Source organism: Pseudorca crassidens, chromosome 3 (assembly GCF_039906515.1).
Source record: "Pseudorca crassidens isolate mPseCra1 chromosome 3, mPseCra1.hap1, whole genome shotgun sequence".
In the NCBI taxonomy this organism is placed as follows: Eukaryota; Metazoa; Chordata; class Mammalia; order Artiodactyla; family Delphinidae; genus Pseudorca; species Pseudorca crassidens.
The window spans coordinates 122029241-122047438 of record NC_090298.1 but is presented as its reverse complement, the minus strand read 5'-3'; the positions used below and the strand labels follow the sequence as shown (position 1 = coordinate 122047438).

The 18198-nt window shown below is 38.8% G+C and overlaps 1 protein-coding gene across 4 annotated transcripts in view; it reads left to right on the top strand.

The window, feature by feature from the left end:
- Positions 1-18198, top strand: part of PRELID2 (PRELI domain containing 2) — a 705022-nt gene that overhangs the window by 260697 nt on the left and 426127 nt on the right. For all 4 annotated transcript variants that reach the window (XR_010942158.1, XR_010942160.1, XR_010942159.1 and 1 more), the window contains one exon: positions 4300-4417. The gene's annotated coding sequence lies outside the window, so the exon portion shown is untranslated. The remainder of the gene's footprint in view (positions 1-4299; positions 4418-18198) is intronic.

Sequence of the window (18198 nt, the reverse complement as noted above, 5' to 3'; positions counted from 1 at the left end):
ACATTATCTTATTTAACCTTTAAACCCCTATATGAGCTGGGTATTAATATTCCCATTAAAGGCAGAAACCAAGTGTCAGAGAGTTTAAATAACAGCCCTGCAGCTAGACTGTGGCAGAGCAAGTATTTGAAACCGTATCCATTTGATTCCAAATCCCATATTGTTAACCACTGTGACTCACTGCTCATCAACCAATGTGACCTTAAATAATGCCTTTCGATGATCTGTTTAGGGACATCCGGTACCATTTGGTAAGATGCTTCCCTCAACTTATTTTGATTCTCACTGATTAACCCTCTTCTGATCTTATTTTATGGCTAACACAAGGACAGGCCAAAGTCATTAACAAGCCATTTTGGTCCCTAATCTCATAAAGAAATGGTACACTACTATGGTTAAAGGTTTAGAGACCGTCTCCCCAGGTTCAAATTCTGGTGCTGCCACTTACTAATTGTTGACCTTGGGCAAGTTACTGAATCTCAGGTTTCTCATTTGTAAGACTGGTACAATAAGTTTGCTGACCTCATTGGATTATTTTGAAATTAAACTGAAATTATGTATTAAAGCATTTAGAAGGCTGTTTGGCACATACTAAGTATAAATTACGAGTTTTGTTGTATGGCTATCATTACCAAGTTGACTCCCCTATGGCTCTTCCTGTCTACTGCCTTTCATCTTATTTCACCAGCAGCATCTCCTCTTGGGTTTCTATCCAGCTCCTTGACAACCCAGTTCATCCACTTTGTGGTCACTCAGTCATCTGTATCTTTATCCAGAATATAGCTCTCGGATGGCGATCTTCCTATATTCCTGCTTTGGCTCCTGACCCTGATTTCTTGTCCTACTATTTCAACGCAAATTAATGACTTTGGTCTAGTATCTAACCAAGCTCTGGATAGCTCAAGCTCTCTGTTTTCTCAGTCTGTCCTGAATCAGTACCTTTCATAAATACACCTGACTTTTCCAACTTCTTTTTTCCCCATCTGGTCCTCAGCTTGGCCAAACCTATGCTTTGTTGATGAAAAATCGGGTTCTCATGTACTGTTTTTGATTTTTGCTTACATATTCCACTTATTCAACCTTTATTCAGTGAATACCTCTGAGAACTTATGATGTATCAAGCACAGAGTCAGGTGCTAGGGAGACAATGTGAACGAAACAGAGAAACATTGAGCTTACAGCCTTTAGATAATTATCAGATTATCAAATAGTCATAAAGATTTAATATTGCAATTGTGATAAATATTATAAAGGTGAGTGATACGGTATTATGAGATTCTATACTGTGTGTATTTGACCTTGTCAGGGAGGTCAGGAAAGGCTTCCCTGGGGGAATGATGCTGAGATGAGGTCTAGAGGATGGGTGGGAATTAACTAGGCAAATGGGGAGAACAGAATGTTGAGGGCTGAGAGAAGAACATTTACAGAGGTGAAAGGGAGCATGGGACGTGTTAATTACTGAAAGAAGGCCAGTGAGGCTGGAACAGAGAGAGCAGAAGAGGACAAGGTACAAGATGAGGTGAGGTTGGGTGAGATCACTCTGGGCCTTGTGGGCTGTGCTAAGGATTTTGGTCTTTCTACCAAGTGCAACAGGAGGCCATTGGATGGTGATAACAGGGGTAGTAGGGACGTGATCAGATTTTCATTTTGTATAGGTCTATCTTGAGAACACAAAGAGTGGACCATAGGTAGGGCAGCTAGAAGATACCTGAGGCAGGCAATGTTGGTAGCTTTGACCAGGATAGCAGTTGTAGAGGGAAGAAATGAATGGTGTGGAGAGAAACTGGAGATGAAATTAGCAATTCCTTTTTTTTTTTGGCCTCACCGCGTGGCACGTGAGATCTTACTTCCCTGACCAGGTATTGAACCTGTGCCCTCTGCACTGGAAGTGCAGAGTCTTAACCACTGGACACCAGGGAAGTCCCAAAATTAGCAGTTCTTGGTGATACTGGTTATGATAGGTGAGGGAGAAGGATGACCTCAAGGTTTCTGGCTTGCCAAACTGGCCAGAGGGTGATGCTCTTTACTGGGATGGGAGAAGAATGCTATTGAATACACTGGATTTACTCAATGATATGTTGTTTGCTCCAGATAAGGTTCTTATAATCTCTGGGAGTAGAAACCCACTCAAACTAGCTAGAGTAAAATGTTTTACGTAAGGATATAGGGAATCACATGGAAGCAATGGTAGAAGGGCCTTGGGGAAACTGGAAAGTTATCAGGAACTAAGACTTCATTCTCTGGCTCTCAAGGCCCATTTGTCTTTGCTTCTGTCTGTGAGTCTCCTTTATTCTTCTATTTTTCTTGACTGGATACTTCTGCTGGCTCTCGTTGCATATGACTCACCATGGCCACCACCCTGAAATCTAGTCCTAATTGATCAGCAGTAGCATTCTTCACTAACTGCCTATACTTTCTGTATCCTACTTCAAATTTTTGATAGAGACAGTATAGAGAGAGAACTGTTGGTCAGCTGTCCAGGGTGAGACCCTGATCCAATTAGCAGGGCTGTGTCATAGTTAGTGATGCCCCAAATTTGGGCTTGTTAACAGGGAAGACAATGGTATACAAGTCTGGTAAACCTCCTTCAAGGCAAGGAAAAATGTTATGCTTTTTGGTGATTTTTGGAGAGAATAGCAAATAATTTGCATCTAGTAGTTGCTCAGTAAATATTGTCTTTATTGAGTCATTGGTGATCTTTCACTATTTTTGAAAAGCTGGGACATGTAAGAATCTCCTGTGGCATTTTAAAAAAAATATATAGTGTTTATTATTCTAAATAATAAAAAAGCAATAGTGATGATAACAGTAACACTTATTATAAGAAAAATAGCAATACTTATTGTAAGTAATAATATAGTCGTTTTAAACAGTACTAATAGTGATAATATTAATACTTAGAGTAATATAGTAATACTACTTACTATAATAGTAATGCTTATATTACTAATAGTAATGCTTATTACTATAATAGCAATATTTATAAGTAATAGTGGTAATTCTTATAGGTAGTAACAAAAAATAGTGATAATAATGGTAACACGTTACTATGAAAACAATAATAAACAACAGTAGTATTACTTATCACTATAATGATATAATGGTAGTCTCCCAATTAATGAGATCTTATCACAAGTAAGACATGATGTCAATCACTTTACATAGATGCTTTCCCCCTATTCCAAACCTCATTTTGCTCATCTCTTAAATGCGATATTAAAAAATCCCAATTTTGGGGTTGGAGGGATAAAAGAGAAGGTTGGGATTAACATATATACACTAATATAAATAAAATAATCAACAAGGACCTACTGTACAGCACAGGGAACTCTATTCAATACTCTGTAATAACCTATAAAGGAAAGGAATCTGAAAAAGAATAAATATATGTATAACTGAATCTCCTTGCTGTATACCTGAAACTAACACAATACTGTAAATCAACCACACTCCAATATAAAATAAATTTAAAAAGTAATAAATTTATTTATTTTTGGCTGTGTTGGGTCTTCCTTGCTGTGTGAGAGCTTTCTCTAGTTGCGTCGAGTGGGGGCTACTCTTCGTTGAGGTCCACAGGCTTCTCATTGCTGTGGCTTCTCTTGTCGTGGAGCATGGGCTCTAGGCGTGCAGACTTCAGTAGTTGTGGCACTCAGGCTCAGTAGTTGTGGCTTGTGGGCTCTAGAGCTCAGGCTCAGTAGTTGTGGCGTGCGCGCTCAGTAGTTGTGGTGCACGGGCTTAGTTGCTCCGTGGCATGTGGGATCTTCCCAGACCAGAGTTCGAACTTGTGTCCCCTGCATTGGCAGGAGGATTCTTTTTTTCTTTTAATTTATTTTTGGCTGCTTTGGGTCTTTATTGCTGTGCGCGGGCTTTTCTCTAACTGTGTCGAGCGGGGGCTACTCTTCGTCGAGGTGTGCAGGCTTCTCAATGTGGTGGCTTCTCTTGTTGCAGAACATGGGTTCTAGGTGTGCAGGCTTCAGTAGTTGTGGCTCACGGGCTCTAGAGCACAGGCTCAGTAGTTGTGGCACATGGGCTTAGTTGCTACGCAGCATGTGGGATCTTCCCAGACCAGGGCTTGCACCCATGTCCCATGCATTGGCAAGCAGATTCCTAACCACAGTGCCAGCAGGGAAGTCCCAGGAAGCTCTTTTTCATATGGAGAAATCTCCAGGATTCACTCCCTTGGTTCCCAGGATGAACAGTTCTTGGAAAGGTGCTCTTAGAATGTGACTCCAAATTCCCATAATGTTGTTACCTAAGGCAATCCTGCTTTTTTTGTTTTTGTCTCCACTTGGCTTCCAGATCATGGCTATCAGTTGGATTAAAGAGTCAGTGCTTGAGCTGGGTAGATGTCACAGCTCCGAGTCCATCCATGGAACCAGGATGCCCTCCTCAAGCATAGACAAGAGGAAATGCACAGGTGAGTGGGATGGAAAAACAGGTATATCCATGCTTCTGAGGCAGGATCAAAACGAACTCTGTGTGGACCTTCTATCCTCAGGCAAAGAGTCCTGTGGCATTTTTAAAATTTCAGATTTCAAGGTCCATCTTTAGAGGAAAAGATCAATAGGTCTGAAGAGGGCCCCAGGAATATGCATTTCTGAAAAAGACACCCAACATAAATTTGATGCAAGTGGTCCATGGACCACACACACTTTGTTGGACTCTGCCGTAATGTGTTCGTGAAACATGTCTGGAAATCTCTATTGTGAACTCTGGACACTGAGTTCCTCTTGGATCTTGGACCTCTGTTTCTCCATTTATATAATGGGCCAAATATTTCTTTCTTTCTTATATTCAAAGTGAATTTGAAGGTTAATAAGATAACTTTGGAAATTAGCTTTGACCTCTCTTTTGAAGAGTCATAAATATGAAAGATGGTGTTAATATGTATCTGGAAAGCTTCTATATTGCTTGAATTACATCACATTCTTCCTAACTGTTCACTGTTTCCTTATGATGACCCAAGAATGAATAAGACCTCATCAGTGTTTTATTGTCTGCTTTTGGGAACTGGAAATGTAACACTTAAATCACTGCTACTTGTCCTGACTGAAGTTCTTACAGGGGGAATAGAGGAAAGTTCTTGGAAAGTCAGACAAAGTGCTGTCTGTAACTGCCTGGTTTTTCAAAGACAAGGCTTTCTGATTATAAAAGATCCATTTTGAGGAGTGCCAGCTAACAAGACAGCTCTGTTATACTCATTGTTTTGTTACAACAGAGTCTGACTCTAAGGTCAGAGAATTTCGAAGTGAGGGAAGCCTGGGAGAATTGCCAACCAGCTCCTGGAAAGAGTGGGCCCTTTACACCTGCTTCCAGATCCTCAGCCTTCTCCTTGGCCTCAGCCACTGCAGTCTGGCTTCTGCTTCTGCCACCTCCCTGAGACTTCTCTCACTGGGGTTAAAAATGATTGCTGTTTGCCAAGTGCAGTGGTGTCCTTTGAATCATTATGTATCTTAAGTGCTAGCTCTCTGTGCCCTTTATTTCTATAGGCTACTCCCTGAAGTCCTTTCCTCCCCTGCTTTTGAGAACTCCAGTCTCTTTCACCTCAACTTCTACTACACTGATGTTTACTTCTAAGACTCCTTTGCTGCTTCTTCCTACTATTTGATTTGGTGATTTTCATGGTTTTAACCTTGTTGTTGGTCAGGCCCATCATCTCCCTTTCTTTAGCTGTAATAAATTTGCAGTTGATTCTCATGTATCCACCTCCTGCCTGAAGCTCTCTCTCTCTCTCTTTTTAAATTGTTTTTATTTTTTAATTTTTATTTTATATTGGAGTATAGTTGATTAAAAATGTTGTGTGTTTTGGGTGAATTACAGCAAAGTGATTCAGTTATACATATACATGTATCTATTCTTTTTCAAGTTCTTTTCCCATTTAGGTTATTACAGAATATTGAGCAGAATTCCCTGTGCTATACAGTAGGTCCCTGTTGGTTATCTATTTTATTTTATTTTTTAACATCTTTATTGGAGTATAATTACTTTACAATGGTGTGTTAGTTTCTGCTTTATAACAAAGTGAATCAGCTATACATATACATATCTCCCCATATCTCCTCCCTCTTGCATCTCCCTCACACTTTCCCTATCCCACCCCTCTAGATGGTCACAAAGCACTGAGCTGATCTCCCTGTGCTATGCAGCTGCTTCCCACTAGCTATCTACTTTATGTTTGGTACCCAAGGCAACCTACAGATTCAATGCAGTCCCTATCAAACTACCATTGGCATTTTTCACAGAACTAGAACAAAAAATTTCACAATTTGTATGGAAACACAAAAGACCCCGAATAGCCAAAGCAATCTTGAGAAAGAAAAATGGAGCTGGAGGAATCAGGCTTCCTGACTTCAGACTATACTACAAAGCTACAATAATCAAGACAGTATGGTACTGGCACAAAAACAGAAAGATAGATCAATGGAACAGGATAGAAAGCCCAGAGATAAACCCACGCACATATGATCACCTTATATTTGATAAAGGATGCAAGAATATATAATGGAGAAAAGACAGCCTCTTCAATAAGTGGTGGTGGGAAAACTGGACAGCTACACATAAAGGAATGAAAGTAGAACACTCCCTAACACCATACACACAAAAAAACTCAAAATGGATTAAAGACCTAAATGTAAGGCCAGACACTATAAAACTCTTAGAGGAAAACATAGGCAGAACTCTCTATGACATAAATCACAGCAAGATCCTTTTTGGCCCACCTCCTAGAGAAATGGAAATAAAAACAAAAATAAACAAATGAGACCTAATGAAAGTTAAAAGATTTTGCACAGCAAAGGAAACCATAAACAAGACCAAAAGACAACCCTTAGAATGGGAGAAAATATTTGCAAATGAAGCAACTGACAAAGGATTAATCTCCAAAATTTACAAGCAGCTCATGCAGCTCAATATAAAAAAACCAAACAACCCAATCCAAAAATGGGCAGAAGACCTAAATAGACATTTCTCCAAAGAAGATATACAGATTGCCAACAAACACATGAAAGGATGCTCAACATCACTAATCATTAGAGAAATGCAAATCAAAACTACAATGAGGTATCACCTCACATCAGTCAGAATGGCCATGATCAAAAAATCTAGAAACAATAAATGCTGGAGAGGGTGTGGAGAAAAGGGAACCCTCTTGTACTGTTGGTGGGAATGTAAATTGATACAGCCACTATGGAGAACAGTATGGAGGTTCCTTAAAAAACTATAAACAGAACTACCATAGGACCCAGTAATCCCACTACAGGGCATATACTCTGAGAAAACCGTAACTGAAAGAGTCATGTACCACAATGTTCATTGCAGCTCTATTTACAATGGCCAGGACATGGAAGCAACCTAAGTGTCCATCAACAGATGAATTGATAAAGAAGATGTGGCACATATATGCAATGGAATATTACTCAGCCATAAGAAGAAATGAAATTGAGTTATTTGTAGTGAGGTGGATGGACCTAGAGTCTGTCATACAGAGTGAAGTAAGTCAGAAGGAGAAAAACAAATACCATAGGCTAACACATATATATGGAACCTAAAAAAAAAATGGTTCTGAAGAACCTAGGGGCAGGACAGGAATAAAGATGCAGATATAGAGAATGGACTTAGGACCCAGGGAGGGGGAAGGGTAAGCTGTGACAATGTGAGAGAGTGGCATGGACATATATACAGTACCAAAGTTTATTTTAAATATAGCAATGTATATACGTCAATCCCAAACTCCCAGTCTATCCCACTCCCCAACCCTCCCCGCCTGGTAACCATAAGTTTGTTCTCTAACTCTGTGGGTCTGTTTCTGTTTTGTAAATAAGTTCACTTGTATCTTTTTTTTTTTTAAAGATTCCCCATATAAGTGATTTGAACTCATATTTCCAATAGCTTCTGGGATTTTCCATTTGTGCAGCATGTAGACAGCTCACACTTAGCACGTCCCAAATTTGAGCTTATTGTATTCTCTGCCAAATGCATTACTCCTTTTCTTATCTTTATTTATTAAATGTACCAGCATCCACCAGAAACTTTGTAATCTTCCTTGATACCTTATTTGTGCATTTCTGTCACTTTTTCTCCATCCCTCCAGCTACTGTCCTGGTTCAGGCCCTCATGCCCTTATCATTTCTTGTAAGAAAGATTGTAACATCTCACTTTAACTTCAGTCTCTTCTCACTCCAGTTCAAGAGTCACATTATTCTCCTAAAATACAAACCTTGTCATGTCTACTTAAAACCTTTGATGTTTGGGGTATATTAGCCACACTCTATAAAACCCAAATATCTAGCAGAGCTCGTAAGTATTTTCACAACCTGGTACCAGTCTGCCTAATCAATTATCTTTCTCCTAATAAGAACATACTTTTGAGTAATAGATGTTTTACATGTAATGGGACTTTTAATACTAACAACAAATATGACCAAAATACCATTATTAGTCTTGTTTTACATATTAAGAAAGTGATACTAAGAAAAGTTAAGGAAATTGCCCAAGATCACATAACTAGCAAAGGATGGGGAACCAGGATAGAACCAAATTCTCCTTATAATCACGCTGCTACTCCGTCTTTACTGAAGCTGCTTTGAACCTTAACATGCGAAAATGCCTTTGTTCATGCTGTCTCCTCAGCCTGCATTGTTCAACTTCCTTGTCCAAGGTCCCTGGTGTACTTCAAGGCCTTGCTTAAAAGGCTTTGAAGCTTATCAGACTTCTTGCATCGTAGTAGAATTAATAACTCCTACTTTTGAGCTTCACCAGTATCTTGTGTATTCTTCAATTATAATATAATATCACTTTGATATATCAAGATGAGCTTCTTGGTATGTCTCTGCTAAATTTGAGTGAACCCTTTGGTGATGTTATGTCTTAGTAATTTTTAGTCCCCAAAGTCTAGTACACAGTAAATCCTCAGGAGATATCTTCAGAATGTAGAGGGAGGAGTATTTCCAGAATCCATTAAATTGTTATTGGATCATCTAAACATTTCTCCTAATTAAAACAGTTTTAGGTATTAACATATAAATATGAAGGCTTCTCAGTAGCAGCTCAGAGTTTATTCATGATGTGCTATAAGCAGGCATTTTCAAGAACATTAATTGAGACTTACCTAGGAAGTGGTTACTTCTGCTTGAAGCACCCAGCATCCTTAATACAGTCAACCAGCCATATGATACACTCAACCATATGATGAGATACCTCTCAGTTGTAAACCCCAGAAAACCTGACTCAAACAATAAAGGCCATTTATTGCCTTGTATTTAGGAAAAGAATAGTGGCAGGCTGAGACTTGATCTGGTGAGAATAAAATTCAGTTTCTTTTCTCTCTTGCTTCTGTTTTCAGCAAACTTCTCCTTTTTTGGCCCTAAGGCTACATGCTTGCTCATTCATACTAGGGGAGGGGAATGTGTCTCATGTGTCTCTTGCCCCAGTAGTCAGTAGGATTCAGTCTGTTTGGATCAATTAGGTCACACTTATCTCTAATAGTCAACTGTACTCGAGGGATGTGATTACACAGATCAGATAGTTCTCTGACATACCCCATCCTTAAGTCTGTAGTGGCACCAGCTTTTCTCAAGCAAATGAGCTGCAGTAGGAAAGGGTGGACACTTTAACAAAAGCCTGAGTGCTGATACAAAGTGAAGGGCAAATAGATGCTGGACTGTCAAAACCAATAAAATGCCCTCCAAGTGACCATGATGATAGTGGATCAGAAAGACAGGGGAAACATGTGATCTGAAGGTGATTGCCCTGCCTTCCACAAAAGACTCACAGCTTGGTCCTGTTTCTGTGGAGGAGGAAGGCACACCACAATGTACCACTTTCCTACATTATCTGATACTTGGAAAGGGACATGTGCTGGATATTGTCTGCTCTCTGCCAAGGAATGCTGACCTGCATGGTTTGTATCAGTGAGATCTCCAGGTTCGGGATGGGTTTGGCCAATGGGGAGACCAGAAAGCAGGAGGAGGGTGCAATTGGGGTATTTATTCCTTTGGCTCCCTGCCTGCTGGGCTGTGGGTTGGCTGTGTCACCGATCATGCCAAGCAGCCCTCTCTGCACCCCTGCTTTCTCAGGATTCTAAACCATTCTTTGCCTTTCTTGGTCTTCATGCTGTTGCTGTTCCTGGGGTTCTGCGTTGTTGATTTCTCTAAACTCTGCCTACACCTTTGTAAAGATTGTTTTTATTAAACTTGTCTCAAATTACCCAGTTGGAGTATGCCATCTGTTTTCTGCCAAGACCCTTACTGATACGGTGGGTAATCATCTCCCTTCTAGCATATTTTCAATTACTGCCAGTAATAATTTTCCAAAATAGAATGATCATGCTATCAGCCAAAGGTAAATTTTCCTTAATTGGAAGAAAGCAAGCTTCCCTAGTCAATTTGATCATTTGTGATTCAGTCACAAAATTAAAGGATTTGCAACCTGAGGGCAAAAGCATTGGCCAGAATGGCATAGAGTTTTTATAACGGTTGTTAAGGAGGTACCTCCTTTTAGTTGTCATGAGCATTTGCAAATTGGACAAGATTTCTCTTGACTCATTTAACTACAAATAATAAAAATGTAAATTTTAGTTTAGTATTTTTGTGTTTTACATGATTTTAGCAGGAACATTTATTATCAAAATATTAGTACAGTTTTTAACTACTAAAGGAAGAATATTTGTATAGTTGGATAGTTATGACAGTTGTATTTACCACTCAAATTAATGATGCAAACTTTCGAACAACTTAATATAAATGACAACCCCAAGAGCAGATTACCTAAAATCATGTTAATATTCTTTTTAGAAAAACAGTAAACATGTAACTTCTTTTATGCTGGGATTCAAGTCTCAGATAATGGGTCTAGAACTGAAGACCCCAGTGGGTTAGAATCATTAGTGTGGGTCATTTTATTCACTGCTGACTGGATTCAATTTTGTCCCCTGGTTTGCTAGTTTCTTATTTGGATATATTTCTGATGTCATTAAAACTTGTAAGAGTGGTTGTGTCAATAGCTTAAAGTCCTTTCTTTAATGTAGGGAAGTTTAAATTTTTGAATACTTAAAACTAACTTGTGAAATAGATTCTTGGGTCTCATTTTTTGAGATTCTGATTTCATAGGTCCTGGTAAGTCCCAGGCTTGATTTTTTTCTAGTTTTCTCCCTTGCTCATTATCTTCTTACTACAAAGACACTCCTGTTATTCCTCAATCTTCAAAGTAGTTTCTATCTCAAGGTCTTATACTGAAAACCATGAGGTTACACTGTCTGTAATTCCAGTTCACATTACAGGTTTCATTTGAATCCCTTCCCGTTTTTCCATATTTGTACTTTCCTTCTTCAACAGTGAGAAATTTGGCTTCCATTATCCTTAATATATTTGGTTATTTGTTTAATCCCCTGAAATGGTAGGCTAATTCCTTAACCCCATGGTCTGCTCTCTCATCTGGAATCCCTCCTTGTACAATCCCAACTCTGCTGGATTACCTTCCCAGTGCCCTCTGGTAATGGTGTTGTTTGACTGAATTGGAAGGAAGGAAAAAAGGAAAGAAGGAAGGAAATGACTGCAGCTTTTAAAATGAAATTATAAAAATTACCTATTTTTAGAATAGGTTTTAGGATTAGCAATGAAGAGCTTTATACTTTGACTGTAAACTAATATTCAATGGTTATTTGTACCCTAAAACCTAATATAGTCTTCACTGAATGAATATATAGACTGAAATGAATAATAAAATATCCCCCAAATTTAGTAGAGCCAAAAACACCAGCCTGGTGTCTAGTCCTAAAGATACTGGCAGTTCACTAAGAATTTGAGGAACTATTTTACTTTATTCATTCACTCATTCAAGAAATACAATGTAAACACCTTTTGTGTTCCAGAAACTATCCTAAGATCTAAGGATATAAGAATTGACGTGGCTGACTTTGTCCCTGACATCATAATGCTTGTGATCTGGCTCAGAAGACAAACACCTAACAAGCAGTAACAATAAAGGAGGCCACATGCTTTGTTACAGATGTAGAGAGTTTTGAGAGCGCATTATAGGAGTGCTGAGCTGCATCTGAAGGAGTGGTCGAGAAGATTTCCTGGAAAATTTGACAGTTCAGCTATAACCTCATGATGCGTAGGCGTTAGCAAGTTGAAGAGGAGGGAGAAAGGGTATTTTGGGCAGAAGGAGCACAGTGTGGGAAGGTGAGAGAGAGCATGTTGTCTTTGCGAAATTGAATGAAATTTGATGTGGTGGGTGCAAAAATAGTGGCAGGCATGGAAGAGATGTGGTTGGAGAGGTTATTGGGGTCTTGTGAGTCTGTTATGAGCCTTGGGCATTTTTTAGAGTGTGATGAGAAATTACTGCAGAATGTAACACAGGAGTGGTGTATTTAGGTCTTTAGAAGCATTGCTCTGGTCTCTCAACTGACGAGGGGGTACAGGTTAGAGCAGGAGGGAAAGTGTGGAGGCAAAGCAAGAGCTCAGATGCAACCAGTCATGCAGGGGAGAGATGGTGAAGGCGTGGCCCGGGCAGAGATTGTGGGGCTGGATGGAAGTGGGTATCAGTGAGAGCTATTTAGAGATGAACTCAACAGAAATGATGCTCAGATCTCTGGTGTCGGCAATGCTCTTCCCTGAACTAGGGGACGTGGCTAGACGAGTCGGTTGGAGTTGGAAGGAGGAGGAGGTGGAGATGAGAAGCTCGCTTTCGCAGTTGTAAAATGAGAAGGTTAGACTCCCAACAATAAAATTCTGTGATCATCTTGTTTGTCGTCGTGTGGCCAGAGACAGAGCAATTTGAGAGCTGTGGAGGGATTCTCTAAATATCTCCTCTTTCTCCTGTTGTCCAGGCATCTAACCAATCTAGCTTTTAGTTACCAATTAAGCTCAGGGAACAGAAAATGTTTGTATTGCTTAATATTTAAATCGAAACAAAAGAAAAGGAGTGGGGAGCTGGCATAAGCTGGTAAATATGATAGCTTTCATAAGCATGAAGTAACACAGAATTTATCATTGCACATTTTATAACTTGGATGATTTTAGATCTTCTGTGGCCAGGCTGACTTTATTGTCCTATAATTCTCAATTCTGTGCTTTGCGTTTTTTCTTAGCTTGAGCAACCCTCCCGGTTGCTTATGACTTTACAGTTGTTATGGGGAGTCATTATACACAGATGGCTTTTCGAAGGGGAGTCAATTTGGTATGCATTTTCCTTGATTACGATGTCTTCTCTCTGCACTGATTGTTAAAGATTCTTGCATGTCAAATGGTGAAAATGTTTCCAGGGTCTTGAAAAAGGAAGGAACATTGTGTTTGGTGGACAATCTGTGTATTATTATACTCTGATGAAAGGCTGCCTGGTTCCTTTAATTTATTCAGATACATTTTTATAAACAGTGATAAAACTAGACCAACATGAGGCACCAAAGGGAAAAGACTGAGCAGAACTTGCCGTAGAGAGTAGATATTGATTTGAACATATAATTACATCCACCTTGTTATATGGTTTCATTTTCGTCTCCTGCAACCTTGCAAATAAGTACAAAAATCTTACCAGACATACCTCGTGACCATTTTTTAAAGTTCATTCAACTCTTTTTCCAGGAGAACACGGATTGAAAAAGAAATAAATACTTTTTTATTTGAAGCCAGTTTTATTTCTTTTCTTATATTGCTTCTAAATCAACTTTTTATTGCACCTTTGATATGAGTTTATTATAGAGATATCAGAAAATAGAAGCCAATGTTTTTCACCTAAATTTGTCTTCGTCTGAGGAAAGGCCTGATCCATATGAATGACCTTTGAGTCCAGAGCTGCAGGAGATAAAATAGACACCATTGACTGGCCTGGGTGTTTTACATTCAGAGGTTTTTTGATGTATAACAGAAAAGCCATGTCCGTATCCCTGTGTGGATTTTTCATGAGGCTTAAGAAAACAAAGTTAGGTGATAATGGGTGTCTTCTCCAGTTTTTTTTATCAGTTGTAATAAGTGGACTTTGCTGCCAAATTTTGAGAACATGGAGCAAAGCAGAATGTATTCTTGTTTGAAGAAATCTCCTTCCCGAGGTCTAAGAAGCATACTGCCAATGATTGAGCATTTACTGTGTGTCAGACGTTATGCTAAGTATTTCACACGTACTGTATTTAATTCTCATGGAAAGCCCACAAGGTAGGTATTACTCCCTCTTTAACAAGATGGAAATTCTAGTACAGAAAAATGAACTTGTTCCAGATCACAAAGCTTGTCCTCTTGACCGTAAAACTAAGTCGTTTCTCATTTTCCCTCTCCCTTGCTCTACTCTTCTCTCCAGCATGAGCATGGGTCCATCTCATCTAAATTAGTATAGGCATTTCTTGCAAATCAAAACTACAATGAGATATCATCTCACACCGGTCAGACTGGCCATCATCAAAAAATCTACAAACAATAAATGCTGGAGAGGGTGCGGAGAAAAGGGAACACTCTTGCACTGTTGGTGGGAATGTAAATTGATACAGCCACTGTGGAGAACAGTATGGAGGTTCCTTAAAAAACTAAAAATAGAACTACCATATGACCCAGCAGTCCCACTACTGGGCATATACCCTGAGAAAACCATAATTCAAAATGAGTCATGTACCAAAATGTTCATTGCAGCTCTATTTACAATAGCCAGGACATGGAAGCAACCTAAGTGTCCATCGACAGATGAATGGATAAAGAAGATATGACACATATATACAATGGAATGTTACTCAACCATAAAAAGAAACGAAATTGAGTTATTTGTAGTGAAGTGGATGGACCTAGAGTCTGTCATACAGAGTGAAGTAAGTCAGAAAGAGAAAAACAAATACTGTATGCTAACACATATATATGGAATCTAAGAAAGAAAATAAAAGTGTCATGAAGAACCTAGGGGCAAGATGGGAATAAAGACACAGACCTAGTAGAGAATGGACTTGAAGATATGGGGAGGGGGAACGGTAAGCTTTGACAAAGTGAGAGAGTGGCATGGACATATATACACTACCAAACATAAAATAGATAGCTAGTGGGAAGCAGCCGCATAGCACAGGGAGATCAGCTCGGTGCTTTGTGACCGACCACTTAGAGGGGTGGGATAGGGAGGGTGGGAGGGAGTGAGATGCAAGAGGGAAGAGATATGGGAACATATGTATATGTATAACTGATTCACTTTGTTATAAAGCAGAAACTAACACACCATTGTAAAGAAATTATACTCCAATAAAGATGTTAAAAAAAAAAAAGAATAGGCATTTCTTCAGGTTTCAGTGAAAAATAGCTGAGATGAAAAGGCATCTACTTCCTGAACACCTAGACATCAACACTGAGAGATGCAGCGGTTGAGGGAATCATGGTGGCAGGGAAGGGATGAAATGCTCCATCTCTGCTGTACCTGAGGCCGAGCCATATGAGGGATCCAATCTGGAGGAGACTGCTAATATTGGCTCTCTGGCCAAACACTCCACGGTTGTGCTCTGATAACAAATCCTCCTGTTGCCACTTGCTCTGCAGTGTGATTCTACTTCAAGGGCACAATTTCTACAAAGCTGTTCTCCATGTCCCTCCTCACAAATCTATGTCTTGGAAGGGGACACATATACCCTTTCATTTACACTTTGTTGTACACATTGTCCTTCCTCCAAATCTTGTTTAAATCTTGGAGATCATATTTATTCACCTATCTTTTAATTTTGAGTTTTTGCTGATGAGTGACTCTTTTTTTCCCCATTTATTAAAGATACTGTGTGTTAAAATAATTGTTTTCCGTATATTTTCTGTTTCCTAGTTAGTTTCTTATAGAAATCCATTTTTTTCTTTTGCTCTTATATTATTTCCTTGATGGCTTGATAACTTACGACAATTACATATTGCCTTGGAAAATTGAAAGTATAATGATAATATCATGCACTTATACCACATACTTTTATATTTTGTGAAACTTTTTTTGTGTGTGTATGTTTTTTAACATCTTTATTGGAGTATAAGTGCTTTACAATGGTGTGTTAGTTTCTGCTTTATAACAAAGTGAATCAGCTATACATATACATATATCCCCATATCCCCTCCCTCTTGAGCCTCTCTCCCACCCTCCCTATCCCACCCTTCTAGGTCATCACAAACCATCGAGCTGATCTCCACGTGCTATGCTGCTGCTACCCACTAGCTGTCTATTTTACATTTGGTAGTGTCTATATGTCAATACTACTCTAACTTCGTCCCAGCTTCCCTTCTCCCCCGCCCCATATCCTCAAGTCCATCCTCTATGTCTGCGTCTTTATTCCTGCCCTGCTACTAGGTTCACCAGTACCATTTTTTTCTAGACTCCATATATACGTGTTAGCATACACTGTTCATTTTTTTCTTTCTGACTTACTTCACTCTGTATGACAGACTGTAGGTCCATCCACCTCACTACAAACAACTCAGTTTCTTTTTATGGCTGAGTAATATTCCATTGTATATATGTGTCATATCTTCTTTCTCCATTCATCTATCGATAGACATTTAGGTTGCTTCCATGTCCTGGCTATTGTAAATAGAGCTGCAATGAACATTTTGGTACATGACTCTTTTTGAATTATGGTTTTCTCAGGGTATATGCCCAGTAGTGGGATTGCTGAGTCATATGGTAGTTCTATTTTTAGTTTTTTAAGGAACTTCCATACTGTTCTCCATAGTGGTTGTATCAATTTACATTCCACCAGCAGTGCAGGAGGGTTCTCTTTTCAGCACACCCTCTCTAGCATTTACTGTTTCTAGATATTTTGATGATAGCCATTCTGACCAGTATGAGGTGATACCTCATCGTAGTTTTGATTTGCATTTCTCTAATAATTAGTGATGTTGAGCATCTTTTCATGTGTCTCTTGGCCATCTGTATGTCTTCTTTGGTGAAATGTCTATTTAGGTCTTCTGCTCATTTTTTAATTGGGTTGTTTTTAATTGGGTTGTTTAATTGGGCTGTTTGTATATTTTGGAGATTAATCCTTTGTCCATTGTTTCATTTGCAAATATTTTCTCCCATTCTGAGGGTTGTTTTTTTGTCTTGCTTATGGTTTCCTTTGCTGTGCAAAAGCTTTTAATTTCATTAGGTCCCATTTGTTTATTTTTATTTCCATTTATCTAGGAGGTGGGTCAGGAAGGATCTTGCTGTTATTTATGTCATAGAGTGTTCTGCCTATGTTTTCCTCTAAGAGTTTTATAGTGTCTGGTCTTACATTTAAGTCTTTAATCCATTTGGAGTTTATTTTTATGTATGGTGTTAGGTAGTGTTTTAATTTCATTCTTTTATATGTAGCTGTCCAGTTTTTGCATCAGCACTTATTGAAGAGGCTGTCTTTTCTCCATGGTATGTTCTTGCTTCCTATGTTGTAAATTAGGTGACCATATATGTGTGGTTTTATCTCTGGGCTTTCTATCCTGTTCCATTGATCTATATTTCTGTTTTTGTGCCAGTACCATACTGTCTTGATTACTGTAGCTCTGTAGTATAGTCTGAAGTCAGGGAGCCTGATTCCTCCAGCTCTGTTTTTCTTTCCCAAGATTGCTTTGGCTATTTGGGATCTTTTGTGTTTCCATACAAATTGTAAATTTTTTAATTCTAATTCAGTGAAGAATGCCATTGCTAGTTTGATAGGGATTGCATTGAGTCTGTAGATTGCTTTGGGTAATACATTTTCACAATATTGATTCTTCCAAAAAAAGAACATGGTATATTTCTCCATCTGTTTATGTCATCTTTGATTTCTTTCAGCAGTGTTTTATAGTTTTCTGAGTACAAGTCTTTTGCCTCCTTAGGTAGGTTTATTCCTAGGTATTTCATTCTTTTTTTTTGCAATGGTAAATGGGATTATTTCCTTAATTTCTCTTTCTGAATTTTTGTTGTTAGTGTATAGGAATGCCAGAGATTTCTGTGCATTAATTCTGTATCCCTCAACCTTACCAAATTCATTGATTACTTCTACTAGTTTTCTGGTGGCATCTTTAGGATTTTCTATGTATAGTATCATGTCGTCTGCAAACAATGACCATTTTACTTCTTCTTTTCCAATTTGGATTCCTTTTATTTCTTTTTCTTCTCTGATTGGCGTGGCTAGGACTTCCAAATCTATGTTGAATAAGAGTGGCAAGAGTGGACATCCTTGTCTTGTTCCTGATCTTAGTGGAAATGCTTTCAGTTTTCCATCATTGAGTATGATGTTTGCTGTGGGTT